The sequence below is a fragment of the Vespa mandarinia genome, chromosome 10, assembly GCF_050613455.1.
Source record: "Vespa mandarinia isolate Hongniang chromosome 10, ASM5061345v1, whole genome shotgun sequence".
In the NCBI taxonomy this organism is placed as follows: domain Eukaryota; kingdom Metazoa; phylum Arthropoda; class Insecta; order Hymenoptera; family Vespidae; genus Vespa; species Vespa mandarinia.
In genome coordinates, this window is record NC_140819.1 from 4285001 (window position 1) to 4304106 (window position 19106).

The 19106-nt window shown below is 27.9% G+C and overlaps 1 long non-coding RNA gene across 2 annotated transcripts in view; it reads left to right on the forward strand.

Moving 5' to 3' along the window:
- Window positions 1-14516, forward strand: part of LOC146872705 (uncharacterized) — a 33830-nt gene extending 19314 nt beyond the window's left edge. For both annotated transcript variants that reach the window (XR_014982648.1, XR_014982647.1), the window contains exons 3-4: window positions 1458-1666; window positions 13178-14516. This is a non-coding gene — a long non-coding RNA (uncharacterized LOC146872705). The remainder of the gene's footprint in view (window positions 1-1457; window positions 1667-13177) is intronic.
- The last annotated feature ends 4590 nt before the right edge of the window (window positions 14517-19106 follow it).

Below are 19106 nucleotides of genomic sequence, written 5' to 3' on the forward strand. Positions count from 1 at the left end.
TTTCACTTTTGATAGTGGTTTATTACTGTTCCCTAGTTGCAAGGACAATTTTTTTCGACTTTAAATTTTTCGACTAAAATAAATGTTATATATTTGCTATATATTTTACATTCACACACACACACACACACACACACACACACACACACATATATATATATATATATGTATATGTGTTATCTTTAATATTACATGATTTTTACCAGGTAATTCGATAAAAAAAAAATTGTATAAATTTTAATTTCATATTAACGAGAAACGTTATGATAAGAAATCATTATGATAAGATAATTATTTATTAATAAAATTATTTATTAATGCTGAAGTAAACAGAAGGAAAAAAAATATGCTAATAAGTATTATTGTTAATTAAGTGTCTTAATATTGTCATCGATCATAAACAATTTTAATAGGTGTTAAGTGTCAATTATAAAAAAAAAAAATATTTTCAATTAGATAATTTTATTATCGTTCGATGCAATTTGTCGTACACCTTTTTGTTATTGTTGTTGTTATCATTGGTACTTTCTTTTATAAAAGAAAAAAAAAGAAAGAAAAAAAAGAACAAAAAAAAGTAAGCAAGTATTAGAATAAAAAATATTTATAATATATAGAAGAATAAGAATTGAGCAAAAGTTTCGAAGTTGTTGTTGTTTACTTTCTTTTTTGTAAAAAAGAATAAAAATGAACGATGAAATGAAACCAAGTAGTAAAAAATTTCAATAAACGCAATAAAATAGTCGCATCATTTGGATGCGACATTTTCTTTGCTATTCAACAAAACGAGGTAAGCAAGATTGAGATAGGACTCTGGGAGTGGCTTGCTGAGATAAGGAGGTAATATTACTGTTTACGATACGGTAGCTAGGTGTCTCTCGATCTTCACAGAGCAAGACCGATCTCTCTCGAGCCATTCCGTAGGATGATGATAGAAGCGAGATATTATCTTTGATCGATACTCCTGACTTGGTCTAGTCTTTTAGATTTATCAAGATCACATCTTTTCCGATTTCTTTTTCTATTATTTCATCAAAAGAAAATATTAATCCCGGGGACGTGCAAGGATTTTTTTCTCTCTTTTTTTTTCTCACTCCCTTTTTCTTTTTTTCAATATTGAGCCGAATGAAAGAGAATTTTTTCTTTTTTTGTAACTATATACATACGTATGTGTCCGTGTGTGTGTGTGTATATAATTGCATATAGATAAACGAAATAAAATGATCAAACATATATTCTAAAAAAATCTTCCTTTTTATTTATTTAAATAATGATTAATTCTCTATATATTGGTATGACACTGAAAGAATATATATAAAAATATTTTCAAGAAATATACATATATATATATATATGTTTAAGAAATACATATATACATACATATATACATACATACACACATATCTAATTCTATATAAAGTAAGATCGTAAGTTTCTAAATTGCCAACTCGTGTTTACAGATTTATATCCACGCACACGTGAATGCACGAGAAGAGAGAGAGAGAGAGAGGCAGAGGGAAATTTAAACAGGACCTTTGAAACTCGTTGCACACACTGATGCCCGACATGACGAATTAGAATCTGCTTCTATTACGAAACGTGAGTGTATGTATATGGTATCTACATGGATATCTAACAGCAAGGAAGGTCAACCACGACAAAGAGAAATGTAAGTGGATAAGCAAGGGATAAACTTTAATGTCTCACCATACACGTTGTGCTTCTCTTATCGCCGGATTTACTGTTCATCGATGGCTCGATCTGTATTTATCGTTGTTGAACGTGAACTCTCTACGATTTGCCATCTCCCTACCCTAATATACTAATTCTTCACTTCCCTCTGATTCTTCCTTTTTTTCTTTCTCTTTTATTTCGTTTTTTAGTATCTATTTTTTTTATTGTATACTCATCGATAATTCAACAGACTATTGGTTTATATATATATATATATATATATATATATATATATATATATATATATATATATACACGAAGATATAATTTTCTTGAGATATTGATCCATTCTATTTTCATCTTATTTTTCTTTTTTAACCTTTCTTTCGATTCATTTTCTTCACTTTTCTTTTCCTCTCTTTTTTACTGTTTTCTCTTTTTCTCTTTCTTTTCTTTTTTTTTTGTTTAATTTTTGCTCTTCCACAATATTACTCATTAACATTTAGGCATATTTGAATTATGAATCGCGAAATTAACTTTAGCATTCGACAAATCAAATGGTTTTTTAAATATCTTTTATTTTGGCTCTGTTTCTTTTTTGCTCTATTTATTTTATTACTTTTTTCTTCATGAAATTTTCTATTTAGCCTGTATTTATCTTTTTCGTTTTCAATCTCCTTCGTTCAAGATGATGATACTATTGAATAATTATAATTAACTCGCTAGAGGCTATTAATTTTTACTAAAACTTTTTCCTATTTATTTCATTTTTTATTTATTTATCTCACTAATTTTTTTCTTTCTTTCTTTCTTTCTGTCTTTCTTTCTTTCAACACAGACTCTACTATTGGTTTTTTTTTATCTTTTTTATATTCGACAACATCGAATTTTATAATATTTTGTTTTCCTTTCACTCGTTTTCTTTCCTTGTTCTCTTCTCTGTTTTTTCTCTTTTCTCTCTCTCTCTCTTTCTTTCTCTCTCTGCTTCCTCTTCATTCGTATTTATTTTTTTATTCTCACTTTCCCCAAAGACGAGATCCTTGATCGTAAAAAATTTAGGAATAATTCAGGAGAAACGAGGGATCAAATTCATTGAGCCATTTCTGTTACGAACGTATATAATGTTGTTTTTTTCCTTTTTCTTTTTTTTCTCTTTTTTTCTCTGCAAAATTTGTTTCGTCGCATTTTCGATCGTATTTCTCTGGTTGCTTTCTATTTTTTTTTAAATTTCTATTTCATTCATCTCGCAATGAGACTCTTCTGGCGTACTTACCAATAACTCAACAGGCGTTACATCAATAACCACATTCTTGGCGTTCCTGATTGGTAGGAATTTTCAATACTCTTGAAAAATTTCAATAATCCGACGCGTAAAAGCACAAACCCCCACGAGACCTTCCGTTTTCGAAACGAGCCGTTTGAAGTAGATGGAAAGAAAAATAGAAAGAGAGAAAGATAGGATGAAATCACTGACAGAAAGAATGAGACAAAATGAGAGAGACAGACACACAGAGAGAAAGAGAGAGAGAGAGAGAGAGAAAGAGAGAGAGAGAGAGAGAGAGAGAGAGGGAGGATAAAATCACTGATAGAGAAAAGAATAAAGAAAGAAAGAGAAAAAGAAACGAATGCATTCGCGAAGATGTACCTCACGACACGCGTCTTCTCTCATCTCGTCTTGTCTTCTCTCATCTTTGAATTCGCGAAATACAATGGCGAAGTACAAAAAAAGAAAATCCTCCTTGGATCCTTGAAACGCGTTGTAAATTTTTTAAAATAAAACGGAGAAAGAAAGAGAGGTAAAAATATGTATATGAAAATCGACGAATAAATTTTCCAACGGAAAGTTTATGACTTTACTTTAACTTAAACAAGAGCAACAGTCAAAACGAGTGAAATTTACATTTTCTCCGTTATACCTCCGGCCACTATGTATCGCTTGCTTACTTATACGAATTCACCATTCACCGGTTTATCGTATTTCACGTAATTGCGTAAAATAGGATTATTGATTAAATCATAAAATGGTAATAGTAAAGGTAAATATTGTAAATATTCGAGCAATGCAAATTTTTACGTGTAAAAAAAAAAATATGGAACACGTATGGAAAATCTTTTTTTCTTTTTCTTTTATTTTTTTTTTTTTCTTTTTTTTCATTCTTTGTTTTTGTTCTCTTTCAATTACGAAATTCCTCTATGCGGAGGAGAACAATTTTATCGTGGAGATAATCGTAGCGGATAAATTGATAAAATTATATATTGATTCTTTACGAAGCTTAATATTTTGTTTAAAAAAAAAACAAAAAAAAACAAAAAAAAATTTTATATATATATCCTACGAATTGTATTAAACAGATGTTAAAACGGAAGAATAAAAGTGGGAAAAAAATGTATATTATCTATTTCTTCGTTTTTTCTTCTTTCTTTTCTTTTTTTTTTTTTTTTTTTTTTTTACAAAATTAAATAAAAACGTTAAACTTGTTGGACGTATGTATGTATGCATGCATGCATGTATGTATGTATGTATATATGTATGTATGTATGTATGTATGTATGTATGTATATATATTAGTCAACGCGTTAAAATAAATTTAAATATTATCTCCTTCGATCGAAGTCAAATTGTAATTTAGAAGGGTGTGGATTTAAAAGTATAAGAAGAACGGGGAAAAAAAACAAAATAGAAAAAAGAAAAAAAAGAAATTAGAAAAAAAATTAAATTTAGAAAAAAATTAGATCTCGAACGTTACATTGCCATTAATTTTCAACTTTTTAATATTCAACCCCTACAACTGCAGATAATATTTCCTTCTTCTTTCAACAATTCGATATATTCTGCTTATTTCTTTTTTTTCTTCTCTTTCTCTCCTGTCTTTTTTTCTTGATAAAATTCTTCCCTTTATTTCATTGAAAATACCTGAGAAAGAAATTTCTCTCTCTCTCTCTCTCTCTCTCTCTCCGTCTTTCTTACGTAAAAAAGAAAAAGAAAAAATGAGTATAAGAAAATAAGAAGAAATAAGAGAATGTGAAAAATTCAATTCACATATATTTATCAGTTTCTTAAAAAAAAGCTCATCCTATCGATCGAACGTCAAGTATTTATATATGTATCACTATATTATCTTGATTACGTAGCTTCATCTTGAAAAGAGAAGATCGATGAACGTACAATGTCCTCCTATACTGTTGGTTATTGATACGTTCTAAGGATATAAAAGGTAATATTCGTTCGCCTTTAGTATCCTTTTCTAAATGGATTTACCAATTCGTTTGATTCGAACTAAAAGACTTTTGAGAGAGAATAGATCAGTACAGATAACATAAAGTATGGTAACATCATTATAGGAGAGTAATCTTTCGCCATCTGAATGGAATCCGTTCAATCGGATTGATTTCGACGATTTATCTTATAAATCTTACATTCACGTATATACATACGTATATATATATACATATATATATATATATATATATATATATATACATATACATATATACATTGTGATAAATTAATACCGTTTAGTAAGACATTTTTCTACCACCTCTTTACTTTTCTTGAATTTCTCTTTCCATTTATCTTACGTTACACGTACATAGGCCATTTGTGAAAATTTCATAGTTCCTTTTTTTTCCCCTCTTTTTTACCCATTTAACCTCAATCCTTCACATTTAATCCTAATTTCGCATATCTCAAAATAATTTTGAAATTATGCCATGAATGAATGGGATGCCATTCATTCGAGACAGACTTTGAACATCTGTCATTTATACGGAAAATGAATAATTATGAAATCAAAGAAATGCTCCATATTCTTTGATATTTCGAAAATAATAATCAATAGATTTGAAAAGGCATTTTCAATTTTGTCGGTAGAAAAAAAAAAAAGAAAAATTCATTTATCATGCAATAAGCAAATTGTTTCAATTGACCATTGAAAGTTGATCTGTGATATCTTAAAATCTCGCAGATACAATTGGGATTAAAAAAAAATTCGTGTCGTCGTTTTAAGGATTATTTAATTTATAGATTGAAAAGATAAAAGTAATGAAAAAGAAAAAAAGAAATTTTTCACAACTTAAAAGTTCTCATAAATAATTGTTCATCGTTTTATAATCATTTTATCTGTATGTATGTGTGTGTGTGTGTGTGTATATATATATCAAACACGTAAACGTGTGCGCGTTTTATCATTGAACAAATTGCAATTTTAACTTTCTTATTATCAAACAAACGATAATGGAATAAAAATGACATCATTCATTTGTTGTTTACTTTTAGATAGATACATCATTGTATTTGTTACGTATTCGTTATAAATATCTATGTAAATATTACTATAGAAAAGTATCGATGTTTCTCGTTATACAAAATGGATTTGGAGAAATAATATAGGACAAAGAATAAAGGGAGAGAGAGAAAGAGAGAGAGAGAGAGAATTCCTACCTTTAGGAATAAATAAACACAAACGTATATCTTATGATTGGCCAATAAGAAAAACTCATAACATTCTTTTGTGTCCCTTCCCAAAGGTAAGACGTACTAAGTAATGAATATTTAATATTTCTTTATACGTATAAAGAAGCATTCATATTTTAACATATTACATTTTTATTATTCATTCATGAATAATAACGAGAAAGAAAAAGAAACACTTCCTGCCGCCGCCTCCCCCCCTCATCTTTCCCCCATAACATTATCGGGTCCGTCACATTTCCACAATATTCGAAATATTATTATACCCTCAAAGTGACATATTTAACTGTGAAATAGAATCATAGAGATAACAAGGATATTCAACAGCGTCATACAGAGAGAGAGAGAGAGAGAGAGAGAGAGAGAAAATCCTCGTTATAAAAAGTTATTGACCAAATCATTAACTTGTCACATTTTCATAATATACACACTTTATTAACACCCACACACACACACGCGCATGCACACGCACGCACACGCACTTACATATATATATATATATATACTGATATATTTAATTGTAGAATCATAGTAATAACAAGAAAATTTAATAGATTAGAAAAAGAAAAAAGAGAGAAAGAAAGAGAAAAAGAGAGGAAATGTTCTCTATAAAAAAAAATTATTTATCACAGGTATAATTCACAATTAGTGTCCAACAATTTCTCCTACAAGTTTCTCGAATGAGATACGATACTAGATTGTACTTACGTACATAACATTCATGATATAGTTGTAAAATAACGATAAGTACGTATCATGATTTTTCTCTTTCTTTTTCTTTCGCCATTATACTCCTTAAAACGGACAATAGATGCTTTTTCTTACACACTTTACACACACACAAACATACACACTCTCTCTCTCTCTCTCTCTCTCTCTTTCTCTCTCTCTCTTTCTCTCTCTTTCTTTCTAGTTTTTTTTCTTTCTCTACACACTTCTTTTTAATTCCTGCCGCTAAAAGGTTAAGAGCATTGTCGTAAAGATAAAAAATAAAAAAAAAAAATAAAAAGAACAGGAAGAAAACGAAGTACTAATAAAACATAAAAAGGAAAAAAGAAAGAAGGAACAAATACGAGCGACTTAATATTATTTACTTATTTACTTACTGACTATACTTACTAACTTATTTATGTACTTTACTTATTTACTTACTTACTTACTTACTTACTTACTTATTTACACTAAAGTTTGTTAATTCATTTCGTTAAGTCGTTGCAAAAAAATATTTCCTTTAAGAAAATGGAGAACAAAAGAGTATATATTAGATTTAGCCCACGCATGATCCTTCGATTAATTGCATACTAACCTTCAGAGAAAATCGATCTTGAGATCGGAACTCGAGCATGTAAATACGTGGGTTATTAGCTTGTTTGGATTTCTATACACGCGCATTTCACGTTTCCCACGCATAGGGTTCTATGATAGTAGAGAGATGGCTGCTTGAAATTGACCATTGATATCGAATACGTAGAGCTCTATATAGAGATATATTCGAAACATTCTACGCATAATTGACTAACATTGTGTAAATACGATCGCCTCTCTGATATATCCTCCTTCGAATACCACCCTCCCTTCAATCCCCTATCAACTATCTTCATCTCTCTCAAACACACACACACACACACACACACACTCTCACTTTTTTCATCCCTTCGAAATCACTCTTATTCCTATAACATCCCTTCCTTCCTTCCTTCCTTCCTTCCTACCTTCCTTTCTCTATCATTTTCCCTTACATACCATCATATTTTTTTAATCCTCCTTTTTATCCTTTTCTTTGTTGTTTGTACGGTTTGTTCTCCCTTTTCTTTTTCTTCGCTCGGATTTTTTCTTCCTTTCTTCTCTTTTGTTTTCCTTTTTCATTTATAATATTTATTATTTTGTTTATTCCTATTCTTTTTTTTCTTTTTTTTTCTTTTTTTTTTTTTTGTCGAAGATGAAAACGAACAGGAGTAGCAGCAGCTGTTTCTAACAGAACCGATAAACTCGGAGACAAGCTATCAAAAGCTTATCCGAGCGTTGGATAAATAGATAGTCTGACAATTTTTGATCAAATAAAAAGGTCTATTTTCTTCTTTACTACGTCATCCTGCGTTATATACCTTTCTTACGTTAATAAGTAGGAAGTAATATTTACGTAATAGCTTGTAACTACTTGTAAATTATTGCAAGTCTTTTGGACGAATAAAAATGGTATGGTTTTTGTTTTTTTTTTTTTGGGGATGTAGTAAGTGGTGTATCAATTTTTTCGAAGTTATTTTTTTCTTTTAATGGTTTTTTTTGCGTTTTCCCTTTTCTTTTCTTTTTTTTTTCTCTTTTCTTTTTCTTCATTTCGACGCAATCTTACCAACGGTGTAATTTTGTATTATTTATTTCTATTTCTTCTTTTCTTTCTTCTTAATTTGATTTCATTTAATCGTGAAAAAAAAAACAAAGAAAGAAAATTAACTGTTAGCTCATATCGTAGGAAATTAATTTTATTACGTATACACACAATTATAGCTCAGTTATAACTAATATATGCAACAGAATAAATTTCACATTTTAATATATTATAATATTCGTTTATATTTAGCAAAGAGATTAGATTATAGAAGACTAATGAAAAATCGATATCGAAAAATTATATTTTTGTCGAACATTTAAAATAGAATTTATAAATATATGGATTAGGTCATTTGTTTTTTTTTTTTTTTATAAATAAAATTTTTATCGATAAGAGTGACTTCACTTGAATAATAGTTAATTTTTAATTATAGAAAAGAAGCATGCATATCGTAATGAAAATGTTTATATAAAATAAATTCAATTGAATAATTAATTTATCATACATATATATATATATATATATATATATATAGAATTATTATTAACAAAATTATTAATAATCAATTGCAATTACGGAAAGGAGTATGCATGGATATTTTAACGATAGAAATTTTCAATTGAAAATTTAATATTAAATAATGATTAATCAATGACTATTAAAAATTGACATGGTACTTTCATATATCTGAGTAATAAAAATTTTTATTTATATTTTGATGTTATAATTGAACAATTACTTTATAATACTTTAATATATTTAAGCGATTATTGCTTCTTATTAGAACGACAATTAATTTGGAGGTAATAGAAGCGTATGTATGTGTGTTTATGTGTATGTTCGTGTGTATGTCTGTGTGTGTGTTTATTATACGTAACAATGACATTTTGTATAATATGAGAAAATAATAACCATCAGAAAATTCTTCATAATCCTTCGATTACGGTAACGAGAACGACGTCGAAAGGATGCACGTGGGAACTATATTCTAAAGTACATTGTCTTCGAGTTTTCTCGTAGCTCTCGTTAGCTTTAACGTTGCTTCAAGAGAAAATCGATCAAAGAAATAGGATTATTATTATTATTATTATTATCATCATCATCATTATTATTATTATTATTATTATTATTATTATTATTATCATTATCATCATCATTATTATTATAAAATGTTTTCTTCAAGATGGATACCAAAATGGATGCCAAGATGTCCGATTTATTAAGATAGTATATCTGAATATTCGTGATTGATTTCAGTTCGATAATTTACTTTTTTGTCTTTCTTCCTTTGTTTTTATTTATATATATATATATATATAAGAACCCTGACAAAAAGATACAGATCCTAATACAAATTGACTCATAAAGTATCTTTATCAATTTAATCGATTTTCTTTCTAATTGTATCGGCACGCGTCTCGTTGCGATACAACGATTGGATTATATTTTACTTATTTAAAAAAAAAAAAAAAAAAAAAAAGAAAAATTCAAATTAATTAATTCCAAGGAGAAGATTTCACCGTCCTGTCTTAAGGAATTAATAGACATGAATTCGACAGAGCGAAAGAGGATCTTACGAGATATTGTATGAATAAGTTTTGTAACAGAAAGTGGACTATTGTCTGATTAATATGAAAACTAATTAGATAACTAAGTTATTGTGACATTCGAGGAGATATGGATTTGTCTATTCATGGTTTATTTGATTAGAGAGAACGAAGATGTACTGTCATTTTCAGAAAATCTACGAATCATCGAATATTATACGTAACTCGGTTGTTCATTGAATGAATCCGTTTCACGAACAGATAATGTCTATGCGATCAATTCAATTTTGTTAAGATTTATACTATAGTTTCGTCTTAAAAATTATTATTATTATTATTATTATTATTAGTTTATTTATTTCTTTTTTATTTTATTTTTTTTTTTTTGTCACCTTCGATATTTTACCGTCAGAATTTCGACGTTCATAAGGATGACAAGGATAAAAGAGCCAAAATCAATTTTGCATTTTTTTCGTGCATTTAAAAATTGACGTGAACATATGTTGCTTTCCCTCGTTGTAATTTTCTTCGTGTAATCGTGTAAAAACAACACAAATTATTTACTAAACAATTCATAAATAGTTATTCGATTTCTTTCGAGCATGTTGCACGTGTATCATCAAACACAAGTTATAAATCTAATTTTTATCAATAGAATAGGATTTAAGGGTGTGACGTCATATTCTTCGAATGAAATTTCATTTAATCTGTTAGGTCAGTACGTAGAAAATTTTGTTGACCTAAAAAAAAAAATTTCTCTCGCTCTATCTCGCTCTCTTTCTCTCTCTCTCGTTCTCTTCACAGGTTTATTTATACTCTATTCGTCCTCTATTCGTCTGTTTACGTTTCTCGTCGATCACTGGAGACTAAATTAACGAATAAATTAACGATAGAAGCTCTACGTTGTTGGATTTAACGATTAGAATGGATTTAACGACGCATATCCAACGTTTACGCAACCATCGAAATTTCTTGCATCGGCATAAACTACACCATAGTGAATGTATTAAAGCACTTAAAGTGTCTTGTAATACCGAGCTCAAAATTAGTTCACAGTTAACTAATGTCTAAGTAAGTACTCACATTTCATTCGTGTTTTATAGTCGATAATTTTATCATCGTATTCATCACTCGATTTCGCATATATATTCGATTCGCATATATAGTCGAATTATTTCTCCATTGTCAAAACTATTAGAAAATATTATCCGCCATACGGATAATCGAACAGATTTCTGTTCTAGGAACAAATTTATAATAATTTCTAAAGATTTCGTTCGTTCTCAGTATAATCGTACAACGTCGTATTATTTTTATTCGACTTTCAATCAACATTTAACATTATTCACATTTAATCGAATAACTTTAATTATTATAATACGATTACTATAATGATTTCAAAATTGTCCATTTAAAACAATTTATTATATCTTAAAAAAGTTTCGAAGGAATCGTCGAATGTATGTGTTTTTTGATAATCAAATTTCGTTTCACGTTGCTCACCGTCGTTTTTTAAGCAACAACTTAACATGTACTATATAACTGGCAGCTGTTGCACACCGCAACGGTTGTACATGCTTTATCGTTTCTCGATCAAAGATCACTGAAAACCGCTATGCCTGTTTTATATACGTTTGATTCATATTTTTCTACTGAAGTATACCACGCCACCTTATGGTGTTTTCGTTTCGTTAGACCATTACCGATGATGATGATGATGATGACGACGACGATGATGATAATGATGATGATGATGATGATGATGATGATAAGATGGTAATATTTATTGAGTACGATAGTGCCGATAAGTACTTACTCGTTTTTTCATTTTGTTCAATCCAAAAATTTTCTACAAAAATCATCCGAAACAATGCTAATGGACATATCTCGTAGAGTTGTAGACAACTGATAAATGGATCTTTTTTTTTCTTTTTTTTTTTTTCTTTTTTTCACGTCGTCTGATGATAGTTTCCTCGTCCTATTAAATCTCTCCTTTATCAGACTTTTTATCCGAGCTAACGGTGTTTTTTTATCTTACTCGTTTAAAAGTTAATTTGTTTCAAAAGGTAAATTAGATATGTAAGGAAACAGATAAGAAGAAATTATATAATTATTGTTATTGGTGTTGTTGTTGTTGTTGTTGTTGTTGTTGTTGTTGATATTATTATTATTTTATATGATCGAAATTATACTCATTATTTTAATGATAAATTATTATCAAACTAATTTGGACCGTATTACATTGATTAGTATTATAATTATTTCTAATAAATATTATAAACAATGGACATACATATTGCATTTAATTTCGCATTTACATATATATATATATATATATATATATATAAATGTTACAACGTGGTCGATAATATGTCATTAGAATATTAAAATGGTCTCAAAAAATAAAAATAAAAATAAAAATAAAAAAGAAATAACAATGCACAAAGATAATTATAGATTAAAGAATTGGATGAACGATTTTGATGAAGAATTTTTAGAAGCAATTTTCTTCTTTCAGATTTTTTTCTTTTTTCTTTTTTGACGTTACCATAAAAATTTTTTCCATGGCGCATGAGAAATAGTTACCTTATTTACATCTTTATATATACATATATATATATATATATATGTATATATATATATATATATATATATATATATATATATATATATATATATACTTACGTGCATTGTATCGGAGATGGCAAAGTTAGTTATGATTTTCATCGCGTTTATTATCTACCTACATGTTACTTCGTATATACCTGAAACATTACAAAATTAGGTATTATATCGTGCTATCTGGATTAACTATTAAAGGTTATAGCAAGAAGATCACACTGTTACTATCGCGAATGAAATTTCATTACCTGTGTATTAATATTATTTTTGTTCACATTATAAAGTAATAAAAGAGAAAGAGAGAGAGAAAGAGAGAGGGAAATGTAATGAAAAAATTTTATTATCGTTAGATATTAAACAAAAATTATTAGGACACATGAAATATATTAATGAAATAATAATAATAATAATAATAATAATAATAATAATAATAATAATAATAATAATAATAATAATAATAATAAGTAAAATTAAATTTTGCAAAGATTCGAAAGAAACTCATGAAAGTAGTTATAATTTCACTTTTTTTTTTTTCAGACGACCGACATATTATTTTTGAAGGACCTTCTTTTTTAATCTACACGTTTTTATTTTTATCGTCTTAAAACTGGCTCTGTCTCGCAAAAATCACTGTAAATATCAGCTTTCGTTAAGAAAAAAAAAAAAGAAAAGACAAAAAAAGAATAAAAAGAAACAAAAAAATAATCGAATAAAAGAGAAAAACTCCAAACGACAAACAATTCACGCGAAATTAAATGAAAAAGAAAATCTTTTATATATATATACATATACATATGTTATTTATATATTTATATATTTATATATTTATATATATATATATATGTAAAGTTAATTTCGTCAATTATTCAAAACGATATTCAGGCTCGAAGTAAAATTATTTTCCACTCCCTTTTCTTTTTTCTATTTTCTTTTCTTTTTTCTTTCTTCTTTTTTCTTTCTTTTTTCTTTCTTTTTTCTACTCCGAGACGATCATTTTTTTCCCGATGAAACTTACATTCTATTTATTTTTCTTCATGTGCGTTTTTTTACTCTCACGTACATTGTTCATCTATTTTATATTTTGCTTTATTATGGTTAGTATTTTTATGGGCATCATCGCTGAAGTATTCATAGTTCCAAAAAAAAAGAAACGGAGGAAAATAAAACCTCGATAAACTTTTTTTCTTATATTATAATAAATATACGAAAATGTTTTCTATCGAAACTTCGAGCGAAAATGTTACCAGACAAATAAGAATATCGATAGGAGACGATGACAACGACGACGACGACGACGACGACGGCGACAGATCATCCGTAAAAGGAAAGTCGAGAAGAATAAGAGATCCTTTTTCCTTTGGAGCTTTGTCGGGCGTATAAGTGTCAAGAAAAAGATGACGATACATAATAAAAAGTATTATGGACATTGAAATGTTCATACTTTCATCTAGCATCTACTTCTTACTCTTATTTGTGTTCGATTGCTACGTCCTATCATTTTTATCCCATTGGATATGAAATATTGTAAATTGGAAATCCGATTTGGATGGTTTAAACATAAAGTTATCCATAATCAATCGATATCAAATGATATTTCGTAGGATTTTAAATTTGATAGAGACGGGGTATAAGTTGAAGGAATAAGGGTGAAGGTAAAAAGAACGAGATGAGAAGAGCTGAAACTTTTTTTATTTTATTTTTGAAATCGATTTTTACGAAAGAGATGATGAAAAAGAAATTAATAAATACATGAATAAATAATAAAACGATGGAAGGAAAAATGAGAATGAAAAATTATCCTCATTTAAGGTGATACAGGTAATACGTGTTATTTTTTTTTTCTTTTTTTTTTTTTTTTTTTTTCTTTTTCAAGTATAATCCTTGTGAGGTATAAAATGTAAATAAGTAAGAGAAAGAGACAGAAAGAGAAAGAGAAAGAGACAGAGATAGAGAAAGAAAAAAGAAAGAAAAAGGGGAAGAGAGAGAGAGATATATATATAGATATATAAAGGAGTTTTTAAAAGGATGTAAACGAAATCATGTAAAAAGAATTTAATATTCTTTTCTCTTCTTTTTTTCGTTTGTTTTTGTTTGTTTATTATTTTTTTGTTTTTTTGGTTTTTGTTTTGTTTTGTTTTCTTTTCTTTTCTTTTCTTTTCTTTTCTTTTCTTTTCTCTTATACCCAAACGAAATTATTATATAATATGAAAGTAATATGACATTACTTACACGTATTGTATTTAATTTCAATAGATTAATACAATTTATAACTTTTTTAATATTACATCGTACGTAAATCCATTTACAGGGTATTTCGCGTAATTGTTTTACTTACCATTTTTTCTTTCTCTTTTAAAAAGAAATTACGGTAGCGTGATAAAATGATTAAAAAAAAAAAAAAGAAAAAGAAGAACGGAGAAAAACGCTTGAACTAAAAAGCCTATGGTGCTCGATCGTCGACGGATTACAAAAAAAAAAAAAAACATAAAAAAAAAGAATAAAATAAAATAAAATAAAATAAAAAGAAAAGAATAGGAATATCGAGATCATCTTCATTCTTTTAAAACGCTCGTGTTCTCATCTCTCTTTTATGTTTTTTCTTTTTTTTTTCTTTTTTCTTTTTTTTTTCTTGTCTCGTCCGATCTTCTTCTCTATCCTTCGCAAAAATTATAAAATTACATTTTTTTTTCTTTCTCCCTTCTTCTTCCTCGATAATAATTTTGTAATCACTCTTCGACCCGAAAATATTTGATCGAAACGACAAAGCGAAAAAAGGCCGCTATTTATTTAATGTTTTGTTATCTAAAATAAATTCCAATTAATATATTTCTAATGAAATATCAATACGCGTATTGTATATTGTATATAAGTGACAGAAAATCAAATTATTACAATGTAATTATTTTTGAAATGCAAATTATTACATGTAATTATTTTTATCGATAAAAAAAAAGTTCATATTGTACTTGACCGTTTTGCTTTACAAAAATATTTATTATTAATTAATAAAAATACTGCAGCAGTAAAGAAAAAGCGTTAAAGTTCATTTATTCCTAATTGCTATTCTTCAAAATACACACAAAATACATACAAAATACATACATAATAATAAAACATATATACATATATATATATATATATATATATATATATATATATATATTCGATAAATCTAAAAATCTAATTTTCTATTAAATTCGATTACGCATCGTCAATAAAAGACTTTTGTTTCTAAAAAACACACACACACATACACAGAGAGAGAAAGAGAGAGAGAGAGAGAGAGAGAGAGAGAGAGAGAGAGAGAGAGAGAGAGAGAGAGAGAGAGAGAGACGAAGAATTAAACATAGAGGTAATGTTGATTTACCTCTTCTTCGTTAATTCCATTTGTTTAGTTTGAAACTTGAACGGGAATGAAACGAAGGGGAAAAGGGGAGGGGGCGAGAAGAAAAGGGATCAGATAGGGATGAGTGGGAGAAAAGGACAACGGGGTGGGGTGAAAGGGAAAAGTGAATTAATACCTTCGACAACCAACCAAAGGGAAAGGAAATATCTATATAAAAGAAAGGTAACGATGCTCTCGTTTAAACGTCGTTTCGTAAAATAAAATCACCGGAAGGAAAGAAATTCGTTAGCCTTCTTCTTGTCGCTAGAGTTTAAGATAAGATATCGTAAAAAAGGAGATGCGATTAGCTTTGTTCGTTTTGTCGTGTAAAAGACCGGGGCGTAAGAACAAAAGGAAGAAAATGTTAGATACGCTTTTCACTGGCAAAAGGAAAAGAAAAAGATGAAAATAAAAAAAAATGGAGGAGAAAGAGAAAGAAAAAGGGAGAAAAGAGAGAGAGAGAGAGAGAGAAGAAATGAAAAAAAGAAAAGAGTAAATAAATTCTTCGATAACGTCGTTACGTTCTCCTTTGTAAAATTTTTCAAGGTCGAACTATTTAGTTCCACTTCTCTCTTTCTCTTTCTCTCTCTCTCTCTCTCTCTCTCTCTCTCTCTCTCTTTCTCTCTCTTAATTCATTTATACCGGTAAGTAAAAAATATATCTTTAATATAATATAATAGTGATTTAATTAATCCAATAATTGAACTCGAACTTATTACTTATATGACACATTTTTTCTGCAATTTTGTAATATATGTATTTATTTGTTTATTTTCTTATTCATCTGTTTGTTTGTTTGTTTGTTTGTTCGTTCGTTCGCTTGTTTCCAAAAGTTCGCCAATTATATTATATAAAAATAAAGAAGAAAGAGAAATGTTTTTTTTTTCTTTGCTTTTAATAAGATTAGTATATATAACGAATGGTATAATGATAGGACGTAAAGAAAAGTAAAACAAGAAAAGTGAGGAAAGAAAAATAAAAGTGAGAAAAAAAAGGACAGAAGAAAAAAGAAAAAGGAACGATGAATAATCTTAAAAATGAACATTATTGTTATTATCATTATGATTATTATTTTTAATGTTTTGAAAATTTAGCAATTTTTTTCTACGAAATGAATATGTTATCGAAAAAGTTACGAAAATTCAAATGGCATTCAATCGGCTAAATAAATGTTATCGTGAGATTTTTCGAAAGTAAAATTCACTCGCGAGTGAATCTCACGCATTGTTGAGTTAAATGAAAATAAAAGTAAAAAAAAAAAAAATAAAAAAAAAATTGAAACAGAGAAAGAGAGAGAGAGAGAGAGAAAGAGAGAGAGAGAGAGAGAGAGAGAGAGAGAGAGAATTGTTATTCTAATTACATTCGCCGAAAATTAGAAAAGCCTCTAAAATATTCATATATACATTAATAGACACCACCACTGGCGGTTTTTCCTCTATAATAAATTCATTACTCCCTCGATCTACTAATTACATTCCTTTCTCAGCTAGTCGACTCTACGTATGTATCATATATATATATATATATATATATATATATATATATATATATATATATGAGCCGTTTATTTTGAAAGTGGCCTAACTCCATTTGTCAATTTTTTCCGGTTGCTATAATTACATGTACAACATTATCTTATTTATCAGTAAAGCATGCTTATATTCCGAGCAAATACAATAATCCTTGATACATAAGTTTTTAGAGTTAGTTCAATAATTTAAACGTTTATTTTGAAAGTGGCCTAACTCCATTTATACTTAAATCATTGAATGAAAGTGAAAATTTTAAAGTCCTGAGTTTATTACCACGTCGAGGTAGATCAAGAAAGTTCGAAAATATTGTATTGACACCACTGTATAATAAATATCAGACAAATTACAACAGCAAAATTATTACAAAGAATTATTCTTCATTTTCCCTTTTTTTTTTCTTATAATAACAATAACGTCGATGAGAACGAATTGCCATTATCGTTAACAATGAATTCTTATTGAAAATATCATTATCGCAATTTGCACTTAATGATTACACAGAAACATATGTGCCCATAATTATGAAAGTGGGCTAAGTCATATATTTCTTATTTCGAGATATTTAATGGATTGCATTTGAACGAATTAAAAAATATTTTTATATTATGCGACATATTAATTTATAATTTTCTTAGTCTTGATTAACGGAAATTTATTATGAATATGAAATTTTGTAGGAATATCATACGAAAGTGTTGTTTTTAAAGCTCTAATTAAGTTAGACCATTTTCAAAATTAATTAATTGTTCTATAAATGACTTAAAGCAATAAAGTACTATGAGTTTTATTTGAAACAATAACTTTAATGAAATAATTCATGATCATTTATTAATTATTTTTAAAAAGTAATCCATTTTTATCATTTTTTCTTGTTTTTATGATTCTTAAAATGTTCCTGATAAACTGGAGGGATGTATAGTAGTAAATACATGATATCTTTATGTTTTTCTTCCGTTACTGGTCTAGGGGTGGTGTATAATGGAAGTAATTTAATATTTTCGTATATTTTTGGTCTTCCTCTTTTAGGTGAAAGATCCAAAACATGGAATTTAAAATCATCTAAAGAAGTTTTATAGAACATTTTATAAGGTTCATTTTTCAAAAATCTCATCCATTGAATTTTCTATAGTATTCGCTGGAATTTTCTTTTGCTTTTTTTGATCCTCTGCAAGACAGTTCCTAGCTCGTTCGGCATTTTGTAAATGTACATCATGACTTTCTCTAAGATGCAATTTCTCTTCCTCATTATTGCATGCTTCGATTTTTCCATTCAGTCAATCGCATTTTTAGCATGGAAATTTAAGTTAAATTCAGTATATTTTCCTGTAGATTCATTTCTTAACAAAGGATTGGTTATTTTCCTTACATTTCTCTACATATAGGCTTTACGAATATCTAGGTCAGAACTCCAATATTTTCGACCAGGAGTGTGACGAGCTTTGGTGTAGTGACTCTCATATGCTGGGAAACTTAAAATATGTTCTCATACAGCTTTTATCTTAATTTCATCTATTTTTCGTGAAATTCCAAGCATCTTAAACTGGAACGA